The sequence below is a fragment of the Nipponia nippon genome, unplaced genomic scaffold (genome assembly GCF_047370975.1).
Source record: "Nipponia nippon isolate SJK-2023a ecotype South Korea unplaced genomic scaffold, ASM4737097v1 scaffold_6, whole genome shotgun sequence".
Classification (NCBI taxonomy): domain Eukaryota; kingdom Metazoa; phylum Chordata; class Aves; order Pelecaniformes; family Threskiornithidae; genus Nipponia; species Nipponia nippon.
In genome coordinates this window covers 44414487-44425419 of record NW_028262380.1, presented here as the reverse complement: position 1 = coordinate 44425419, position 10933 = coordinate 44414487, and the positions used below count along the sequence as shown (strand labels likewise).

The window sequence follows — 10933 nt, the reverse complement described above, 5'->3', positions numbered from 1 at the left end:
CTGCAAAATTCCCAGCTGCATAAATCTGTGTATAAGTCAATTTCAGAATAATTAAAAAGCACTGTTATTTTAGCCAAAACCCTCTGGGACAAGTTTGAGCCAAGAGCAATATTTGGGTTTTGGGTAAGTTTCTGGCAGCTTTTTGTAAGGAAAATTTTAACTGATGCTTTACTGCTTTGTTGTTAGTTGTGGTTTTTGCATGGCAGGGATTATGTCACAAGAAACAATGCATATTTAAAACATCACTTTATTATTTGCCTTATCTAGATGATTTCAAGGCAATCTATGGACCATGTCTCCCTATTCAGTCATTCATAAGCTTTTGATACTTAAAAAACATTAAGATACGAGGCTTAAGTTGTCCAGAATAATTTTTACTTTGCAGCTGATGCAAGTCTCTCTCCTTTTCAGGCTCAGAAATATGCTGCTATGGTGAAATATTGTCCCCAACTTCCTAAGGAAAGGAAGCAGTATGCAAAGCCAGACTGCAGTACTATTAGTTAGACAGTGTGGTGCCATGCAGACAACTTGTTTCAGAAGGATCCGCCAAAGCACTAACACAAGCATGTCTTCCCCAGATGTGTCCAATGAAGGCCTTTCAACCTTAAAGCACTGAAGTTTTCTACATGAAAAAAACAAAAGCACCACTCTTTAAAGTACGATCTCTTTTAAATTGGATTATGTGCTTGGAAAACAGTTTACAGCAAGCGCTTCCAGCATACCTGTAGGTGTCTATATTCCTTCCCTCAGGTAGCCTAGTAGAGGACAATGGCCAGCATTGTTCATATTGCTCAAGAATAACACAAAGGTGTTCTTTGATACTATGTTGTTCTGTGTCTGTCAAAATGAGGTAAGATTTGTTCTGTCTAAGTGGCCATAGTCAGCCTGGAGCAGGGTTGACACAGTATGTGCAAAAGATTGTGAGAGTGGAGGATGAAGAGATGGAGCACAAGCCACATTTCTAAAGCTTACATCTGGACCTTTGAACCAGAAAATGCTGTGGACCTTTTTTCAGGGCTATGTCTCAGCCCAATGAGGAACATGATTAGGACTTTGAGTGAATAGTTGCCATGATGTTTTCCTATAATATGGTTCAAATTCAAACTAGTGTTATCAATTTCTCTGTTCAGCTATGTAAATCCAAAGGTTGAACTCCAGAATTTTAATCTGAAGGTTAGATTACCCAGAAAACCAGCAACAACTATTTAAACTGTTTGCTATCCAAGTTGTCAAAACTGAGATTCACAGTGAGAAGATTTGTATATCCCCTCTGGATCAATTGCGTAAAACAGTCTGACCAGATTTAAGATGCCTTATCAGAATCTTGAAAAACCTTCTGGCATAGACTTTGAGATGGATAAAAGAGGTGAACTTATATGCAAGTTTGAATCAGGGACACAATCTTGAAGAGAATGTGCAGCAACAGAGAAAAATCTCTCTCTCAGTCCCATTATTGATTGATCAAATGAGTATATTTAAATTGTAGCAGAACGACTAGTCTTAATTAAGATAATGCATACATCAGCTTTTGTTACTTAACCCTCTTTCATGCTTATTGTGTTCCTAAAGATCAATAAATAATCCTTTGTTTTGAAAACACTATCCAGAATACCTGCATTTTCAAAGTCATTACAGCTCCCTGAATAAAGCCCGTTAGTGGGGACTAAAACAAGTTTTATCTGCTGAGTTAATCTCCTATAAAATCACTGTCCTCCATAGCTTGATCAGTCCAATTGACCAGTATGGACAATCATCCATTTCTGTTTCGATACACTGGATTTGGAAAGGATGCTACAGAACAGAACAGAAAGAGGTCAGAGGAGGAGTTCTAATCTTGCTATAGAAATTATATCCCTGAATGTGGTTTCTGGGTGATATAAACAGCTGAAGTTGCTAAATAAACATTTTGTCCAGTTACTTTCTATTTTGTCTCTTTTTGAGGCACGCAGACTATATCCAACTTTAACTTAATACTTGGTCTGTAAAACATTCTGATGATCTATTGGTGGGACTGGCTGTAGTCTTAGTAATCAAGTACTTATTAATTAACCTTCTGTAAGCAAATTACCCTTATAAAGGGACTGGTTTTGCATGCTGTATTTCATCTCTGCATGTGATCTATAGAAAAAAAAAAAAAAAGGGGTGTCAAAATAGTAGAAGGTTTAAGAAATTTACACTTCTCTTCTGCAAACCCTCAAAAAGTTGTAATTATACTGAAAAACAATTAAACTTTGAGGACTTCATTCTCTAGGAGATTTTTCCATTACTTTTTGCCATTTTATTTTACCTGAGATACTAAGCCTCTCTCTCAGTGAAAGGCACCATATTGATATTCCTTGCAGTTTTGCAGTGCATTAGGAATTTTCATCTTCTCTGAATATATTTCACCACAAAATCACGAGCCTTCAAATATGCTACAGTTCCTAAGGAGCTTATGGAAGTCACAGACCAGTGTAGATACATAACACTAGCTGAGAAATGATGCCACTGTCCACAGCATGATTACCGAGGTACTTGTGGCTGCTTGTTTAATTCAGTGGTGGTCTCCCCGCATCTCGCAGAAGGACTGTGTGAAAACCTCCTACTCTGCTCTGGTATTGTGTACTCCAAAGAGAAGATCATCATTTCTTTATTAGAGTAGTGGTAGCAGAGTCTACTGCAAATTACAAGCTGTGAGCACTATTATACTGGCATGACCATGCAGAGTTTAATCCTTTTCAGCCATGTATCATCATGGTGCTCTGCTCATGCAGAGCACATATATATATATTTTTTTTTTTTTAAGAACAGTTTTGTTCAGAAAAGCTCTGTAGGATTTGGGGAATCTTTATGCCATATAAATGTAAGATAGTACTAATACGGTTCTTAAAGCCACATGCAGGGCTTACTCTTATCCCATTGAAGTCAATGGGATTTTGCCATGCTTTGACAGGACTAGAATGGGGCTCATAGTGAGCAGGGAAAAAATGATTTTAAATGTTTAGGGTTATGGTAAATTTTAACTTTGATATCTCATGACAAAGAACCATTTTAACTACAAGGAAGTCTGTGTGCCTCACATCCTGAAACTGAACTCTGACAGATCTGCCTTTAGAAAGCCTGTCTCGCAGAGGGCAAGGTAAATAAGGAAGGGCATTCATTTGGATAACAGGGGGGTCAGGGTCAGGAAGCTGAGGTCTCTGTGTCAGCCTCAGAGCATGTACGAGGCCTTTGAGTAATCACGTTGGTCAAAATCAAGAAAGATACCCAGACACATACTCTTTAGATACCTAACTTGTGTTCACTGATATGGCCGTCTCAAAACATTGTGGATCTAGGTCTTCAATCCAATTCAAGTACTAAAGAATGAACTATTTAGGACAATGTTTGAATATATTAATAACTTAAACACTGCCCTAGTACCACTGACTGTCCTGAATAAGGAAGAACATGGCTTGGTGAATCAGAAACATCTTTTTTCCCCCCACACACACACTTTTTGTCTCCTCATTATTAGTAACATTGACAAGTGTTAGAGGAGGTGGCTCTTGCCTACCCTCTCTGCAACAAATGAAGTTGTGATCCAGTGTACATTTTCTTTTCACAGAGACAGTTATGAATTATAATCAGACCCAGTCTTCCTATCCAGCAATAAGGGAAGGAGCCCCGAGGAAGAGGTATGTAATTATAATTAAAGAGAGAGAGGAAAATAAACATTCATACCGACTTCTGCGTTTTGTAGCTTTCCAGTATTTGACTTTGCAGTCTTGATATGTTCTTTAAATGAAGTTTGTCTACAATCACCCTTGTTACAAAACACCATACCAAAAGTTCAGATTCTTTCCTGTACCATATAGGCACCGATATGGTTACTACTATATTTGCAACTTTGAAAACCACTGCAGAAATCTTTTCTACGTGATCAGACAGAACAACTAACAACAGTAGTAAAGTTTAATGTTTTTACAGTAGTAGACTGTTTACTGTAAACCAGTCCTAAAAAGGAGATGGGAAGCTACTTTTCCATACAGTAAAAATACTCTTTTGGAGCAGAGAAATGATGACTCTGGAAATGCAGGTTACATTCAGGTTTTGGATGTGAATATTGAATACAGTAATGAGCCTTTCTCCTCCTTCTAACCCAAACTCTGGTCTTTCTGAACATTTTTTTCTTTTACTGATTTTTTAATCCAGTCTCACCCTCTCTCATTTCCATCTCTGAATCACCATATTTAACCCTTCCTATTCCTGCTTTCTAACCTAAGCATCTCATGCAGTAGAACAGCTCTTCCCTTCCTAGCTGTGGCTATTTACAGCTACTGTTTTGCACTAAGCCATTAAAGGGCTATATTTTTTTGTCTATTTGAGCCTTCCTTTCTCACCTGCTTTTGCGTCTTCTCTGCTTCTGTCTTTTCTTCCTTTTGGCAATACAACAAGAGGGCCTTTTCTCCAGCAAATCTTAAGGAGAGGAGTAAAAACAGAGAAGACACCTCCTTGTTCTCAATTTGGGTGCCAAATAACAGTGTGCTACAGTAACCACAAGAAACAGGTTTAATGCAAATCTTGCTCAACACCTGCATTCTTGAACAAGGGCTTGTTCACTATGTAGAAATGTTCATCTAACATTAAACATGTCTTTAAAGAATACATTAAAAAAAAAAAAGGTTATTTATAGACTAAAAGTTTATTTTTGAAAAATTTAACATTAGAAGGGAGAAAGTAAGTTCCAGAATAATCTCTTAAATGTCAGGCTTATGAAGTACAACAGAACAGTAGTTTTAGATATTCATGCAAAGAAATGACCTTTCACCAAAAATATGGACAGACAGGTGGAAATTAAATGGATTAAAATGCAAATGAGTTCTCAAATCCATTCTCTACTTAAATCTTTGAAAGAAAGGAGCCATAACCAAACAGAAATTAAGAGACTTCCTAAAGGGTTTATGTTTGATTTCCAGTTCACTCTGACCTCTATTTTTTATATAAACATTTCACTATTTACTAGTAAAAGTATTCCCTTTTACCTACAGGGACGCTCTATCTATCATCATTCAAAAATAACAGAAACATTCCAGGACATCTCTGAAATTAAAACTTAAATATTTAAGGAAAGTTGTGCCTATTTTCAAGATAAGAAGTATCTGTTTTGTCATTATTTCTACAGAGTGCACATATTTGCCTGCACTGTAGTTCAAGCTTATAAAATAACTTTAACAGCCCACATCTAAAGATTAGAGTAAAACCTGGATAATGCAAAAAACCAAATCATATGACACTGTGCTATTAAGTATCAAGAGTTTATTTCTTACCTGAAGAACCTCTACAGAAAGCAAAACAGTCTTCTCACACTCAAGGTACCATATGTTATCTTTGGCTACTTAAGACATGATATAGGTAAGTCCAAATGTGATTTTGTAGTTTTTTTCCCCATTTCCAGCTAATTCCATTACAGGTGTATTTAATGAGGCCAAATTTCATAGTCTAACCAATTTTATTATCTCTAGAAAGATAAACATGATTGCAGATCCACCACCATGCCCCCTCAGAACGAACAGAAAGAGTTTCAGCTGAAAACACCTCTCCCAGTCACATTTTCTGGAATGCTGTGGTAACACCTATAATTGATCCAGATTAAGCCTGATTATATCAAGCTTTGAATAAAAATGGCTGGGTTATCATTGCTTTCACATTGCTGTGACAGAAGACAGGGTCACCTGTGGCTGTGACCATCCAGACATCAGAGAAACTCATTGACAGCACAGATCAGAAGAAAGAAACACACCAAAAAAGAGCAAAAAAGAGTTAAAATGTGGCTTCCACTTGCTCTTGAAGCAATGTAGCCAGGTGCCCTTATTGCTAACAGCTGTAAAGGTATAGCTTGTTTTCACCTAGGAAGATGTAGGGAATTCAGCTGTGCTGTGTGAGTGAAGGCGTTGAATGCTTTCTATGAAGAAATGACCAATATCAGCCATTTTCCCTCATGTCACAAGGTCCAGAGGAACTCATGCTTGCAGAAACAGTGTGTTCAAAAATGGATTTTGCAGGTCATGCTCTGAACCTGTGAGAATCTGAAAAAAAAAAACCAGGAGATGCAAATTCTAGAAGTTGAGTTCTTATATAGTGAACAATTAAGTTCCACTGATAATAAACCCTTCAAAATTAAATTAACTTTTTTGATATATAGGTTAGTTCAGCAGAGGGTAGGAAGAAAAGCAGGGAAGCCTCAGTGACAGTCTGTGAAAAGTTACAATGTCGGATGCTAAGCATTTGCAGTAGAATCTATGAATCAGTTGGGAGAGTCGTTGTGACAGGTGTGTTTTGAAGATTTTCCCCTCACATGCAAAAAAAGTAGTTCCTTGGTTTAGTGAAATAAATACAGATGGATATAGACTTCCATAAATATTTTAATGAACTTCCTACTCCTTGAAAAAAACTTCTCTAAGAAGGAATACCACCCTCTGCATCAGAGTTGGTTTGTTTTTTTCTTTCTTGTTTTCTATTTTTCTCTTCTGGATCCTCACATGACTTCATATTCATATAGATTTATCAGGCATTATTTCCTCATTCTTCCAAACAAATCTGAGTAAAACAAAAAGCCTGTCAAATGCAGCTATAACATGGAATGTTTCTTCTGACTGCATCTTCCTTCCCTATAAACAGGCAGAAATAGTCATTTGTCACAAAAGAATAGGAAAATCTATCTTCATAGCACAAGAACGGAGCAAATCTGACCACAGATTCTCCTGAGAAATCTGAAAGTTGCTTAACTTTAATGGGCTTATTTCCTTACTGCTGTTGGCTCGGATAAAAATTGAAATATTCTAAAACTATCCTGTCCATTTTTGTGGTCATGTTCTTTCTCCTTCTCTTCCACACTGCAGCCGTCTTTTGTATTAGCTTGAACCTATCTAGCAAAATAGAGCTGGTTCCTTAGATTGGCCTTCTACATAGTCTTGTCATATAAACAACAGGGTGAAAAAATATGTGGTGTTTCATTCTTACACAGCGATGTTCCTTTCAAGGCATTATTCTTCTTTATTTCTATTCTGATAGCTAAAAAGATACTAATTTACATTTGATTAACCAATTTGATCTGTTTCCCATTTACTGATACCTCACAGTTTCCAGCATGGCCATATGCAAACATAGTAGGAAAAATATCAGCCAAACAAGTTTTTTGGACAACACAGCACCATTTATTCTAAGCATTTAATGAACTTATGAAATATTTTATTTCATATTTTACAGTCAGCAAAAGAATATGGCAATGTAAAAATGTGCTAGTTTCCCCAGCTTTCTGATCATTTCAAAATTAACATTTTTTTCCCCAACTGGAACAGCAGGAATTTTGAATTATTGAAATCCCCCTTGAAACAGAATTTTCAGTGCATGGTGGCTTGAGGCCATTTGCTGTCATTGAGAGGGGAAACAATGACTAGGTACCAGGCATATCTCCTGATCTTTCCTGGTGGGTTCATAGGCAGCTTCTCTATGGTTTTTTGTTGCTGAGCTGGAGCAATGTTCCTGAAGAAAAATTTACGTTAGTTAAATAGTATTCTCTGTTTTCATCTAACAACAGTCTCATTTTCATTAATCTAATGTCGATGTCAGAGGATTTCTGCTTCTTTCCAGTGATATCAAAAAACTTATTTCATTGACTAAGAGAACAGTAGGTGTTCTTTACTGAAAGAAAGTAAAAAATAAGTGGTTTTCTTAATCTGCAATATGTCTGAATTTGCTGTGAAAAAATATGTAGTTATAAAAACTGAAAATAAAGTATTGGGGCATAGTACACTGAATGTGTTATGTTTGCCTATTTGCAGAAAATAGGCAAATTTAGGAGCAGAATAAGCACTGATTACCAGGCATGTTCCAATTTGTTTTGACTTATTCTTATGGAATTAAAAATATGTTAAAATATCTCATAATAAAATTAGAGAAGTCCAGTCCTAGTGCCAGTACTCAGATTAAATTATTGAGAAAGAAAACCAGATAGTCCTGACTTGCTACCTCCAATACAGACATTACTATATCTGATACATCTCTAAATTAGGGCCAGAAACAGACATCATCATCCCTACAAAAAGAATGATAGCCTCTAGCCAAGGACTAAGGCCTGAAACTATGTGGAAACTCCATAGGATATAGGCTGCTCCTATTGCCAGGGACAAAACCATGTAGAAGTAGGATTGTATGTGCAATTTTGGGCCTTGTTTTAGAATTCCAACCTAATGAAAACAAGGTGTCATAACTGCATTTTGCTAGCATGGTAAATAATCAGCTATTCTTCAAAGGCAGCCGGAACAAAGTACGTCACTGCATACCTGATGTCATATTTTTGTGACTTTCTGATTTTAGAAGATAATTTAAATGACTAGTGATCAGGGGGACCTGTATAAAACACAGTGAAAAGAGGTAGCATAACACAAGTTCTAATATTCTGTTTTCCAAATCAGAATAGACTATAAAGTTTTCCAAAACAAGGTTCTGAAGAAAGAAATTCTTGGAATGTTGGCTTTTGTTTAATACAAAAAATATTAAAAAGAAATCAAATAATTCTACTGAAATGAAAACATATTACTGAAAAAAGTTTCAAATTTTAAAAACTAGGAAATTTAAATAATTTCTTTAGCTTTGCCCACTTGAAAATTTGGCAAAATCTATGTTTTCTTGAAATATTCTGACTTAGTTAAAGCTGCGTTTTCCATCAGAAAGTTACCACAATTAAACATTTTTCACACAATTTACCTTCCAGGATTAGAATGAGCTTACATTAAGAAAGAATAGTATCAAGGAGGAAAGCCTTCCTATAAAACATTAAAATGTATATTTTTTTTCATTAAATATGTTTCCTGTGTTCTACAAGAAAGGCCGCTATCTTCAGTTAGTGCCTATTGAAACTGAAGGATAGTTTCAAAAACTGTAGCTTAGAGCTTGACTTCCTATAGTTTTACTGTTCATTTCCTCTCAGCCAGAAATAATGAATTCAGAATAATCTTTGGTAAAAATCTTGCCGTAGTGCAATGAAGAAAGTTTGATAGAAATATAGCTGTATCTTATGTTTACAATATCTTCCATTGTCTGGGAAAAGAAACACAATTTTATTTGTTAAAATAATAGCATATTTTGCACTGCTATGGTCTGCATTCAAGTTTCTAAGTTCTGTCACCTTAAGAAAACAAACAAAAAATTTTGCCATAGATATCGCTAAGCAATTCTTTAGCTCTAGCATAGTTCATTATTTCTCTTACATACTCCTGTAAAACTTGTTTCTCTCTTGCTTGGCAATTCTGGTAAATTCTGCTCAAGTATTTTTTAAAAAAATCCTCTAGGATGACACAAGACTACTGTATAGAAGATGACTTATTCTTTGAGTTGGTAACTGATTATTGAGCTTAGTCTTGTTCATCCTTTACTATTTGTCAAATGATCCTGTAGTAACAGCCTGTCCACCCACTATTTAAGCCAGAAAACACGATTTTGCCAAAATGTGCCTGAGCTCCCCAGAAGTGAACCTTGTGCCAAATCGCAATAAAACGGAGGCAAATTGATGAGACTCACCCCTCAAGGTGTACCGAAACAGAGCATGCCTGTGATTAATGTCTGCTGCCACTGGATGTCACTGATGTTCCACTTACACAGCATACATAATTAACAGTGCTGTAGGAACAGAAGACCCTCTCCCACATACATTGAGACACGATTAATAAAATCTAACCCAATGAGAAACAGCAGTTAAAGAGGTATCAGATGGCTAGTTTAACAGTAAAGAGATTCCCCTCGCTTGGAGAATAATTTAGAGGTTCATTCTACAGCTAGGAGGGGAAATCTCATTTTAGTCTGTAGTGTTACTGTGTAGCAGCATGTCATGATATGAGATGCAGAGCTGCCCAAGCACTGAATTCCTGTTTCCAAAAGCTGCCCGTTGATGAAAAGGTAGCTGCTTTTGTGAGCACTGCTATTTGATGCTCTAGGAGGGATCATCCAAAAATAGCCCTAGTATTACATATGGAGTAAAAATTGGGCTGTTAGAGCCAAAATAAGTATTTAAAATAAATAATTCTCTCCATAAATATGTCAGAAGGAGTTTAGAGGAGTCCTATTTTATGGTCTCTGACTAGTTTCTATTTTGTCTTGATATTTTTATATCTTCTATGGAAAAAAAGAACATGATGGCAAAAGTTCTCACATATTCATTATCTTACAAACAAGAAATGATGAGCTGAGACAGACAAAGGCGTATAAGGTTCTTTCTTCATTTCAAATTCAAACTTCTTTTCTTCTGTTTTGTTCAAGTTGTTCTTCCACTTATTGCTTTCCTCAGAGATTTGTTACCTTTTTTATTGATATCTTTTGAATTAACCGTTCAAGACAGAAGCGTATTACTAAAACCTAAGTTATGGCACACCATAATGACCTCCTAATCCCTATCCTCACTCAGGACTTACACAGAAATCCAGACGTGGCTTCCTTGGATTCCAGCTGTGCTCCAAGCCTATGTGAGTTTGTGTTCCAGTTGAAGCACCACTGAACCAAGTCAAAACAACACAAAGCCCTGAAAACCATCACTAATCCTAATCGAATATTCTCACCTTTCAAGACTAGATGTTATATCAACCATGGTGTCCACTTGGCTTGGGTCATGTTTGCCTGTACATACATACAATATAATCTAAAACTATTTTGTTACAATGTATGTATTTGCCTACTCTTAGATATCTCAAATTTAACATCCTACACATCTGCTTTGTGTAGCACTTCAATCTTGACAAGAGCCCAGCTTGTTTTTTTTTTGTCCCCCCTAACCCATATCCCAAGAAACATAATGGTGTTATCTATATGGAGTAATAGCATTACCGCTCCTTTATTCTGACTCCAGATTGTATAAATCAGGATACCATTAGGAACTTAGGAGTTACTGCGCAAGACAGAAGTATATGTCCTCACAAGCAAA

The 10933-nt window shown here is 36.3% G+C and overlaps 1 long non-coding RNA gene across 2 annotated transcripts; it reads right to left on the bottom strand.

Moving 5' to 3' along the window:
- Positions 1 to 229: 229 nt before the first annotated feature.
- LOC148051441 (uncharacterized) lies at positions 230 to 5345 on the bottom strand. 2 transcript variants are annotated; one of them, XR_015700173.1, is made up of 3 exons: positions 5289 to 5345; positions 4362 to 4437; positions 230 to 622 (listed from the first exon to the last, which is right to left on the bottom strand). It is a non-coding gene; the product is annotated as an uncharacterized LOC148051441 (long non-coding RNA). The 2 variants fall into 2 exon arrangements; XR_015700175.1 differs by lacking the exon at positions 230 to 622 and adding an exon at positions 2072 to 2118 and having other exon boundaries at positions 5289 to 5343.
- Positions 5346 to 10933: the final 5588 nt, after the last annotated feature.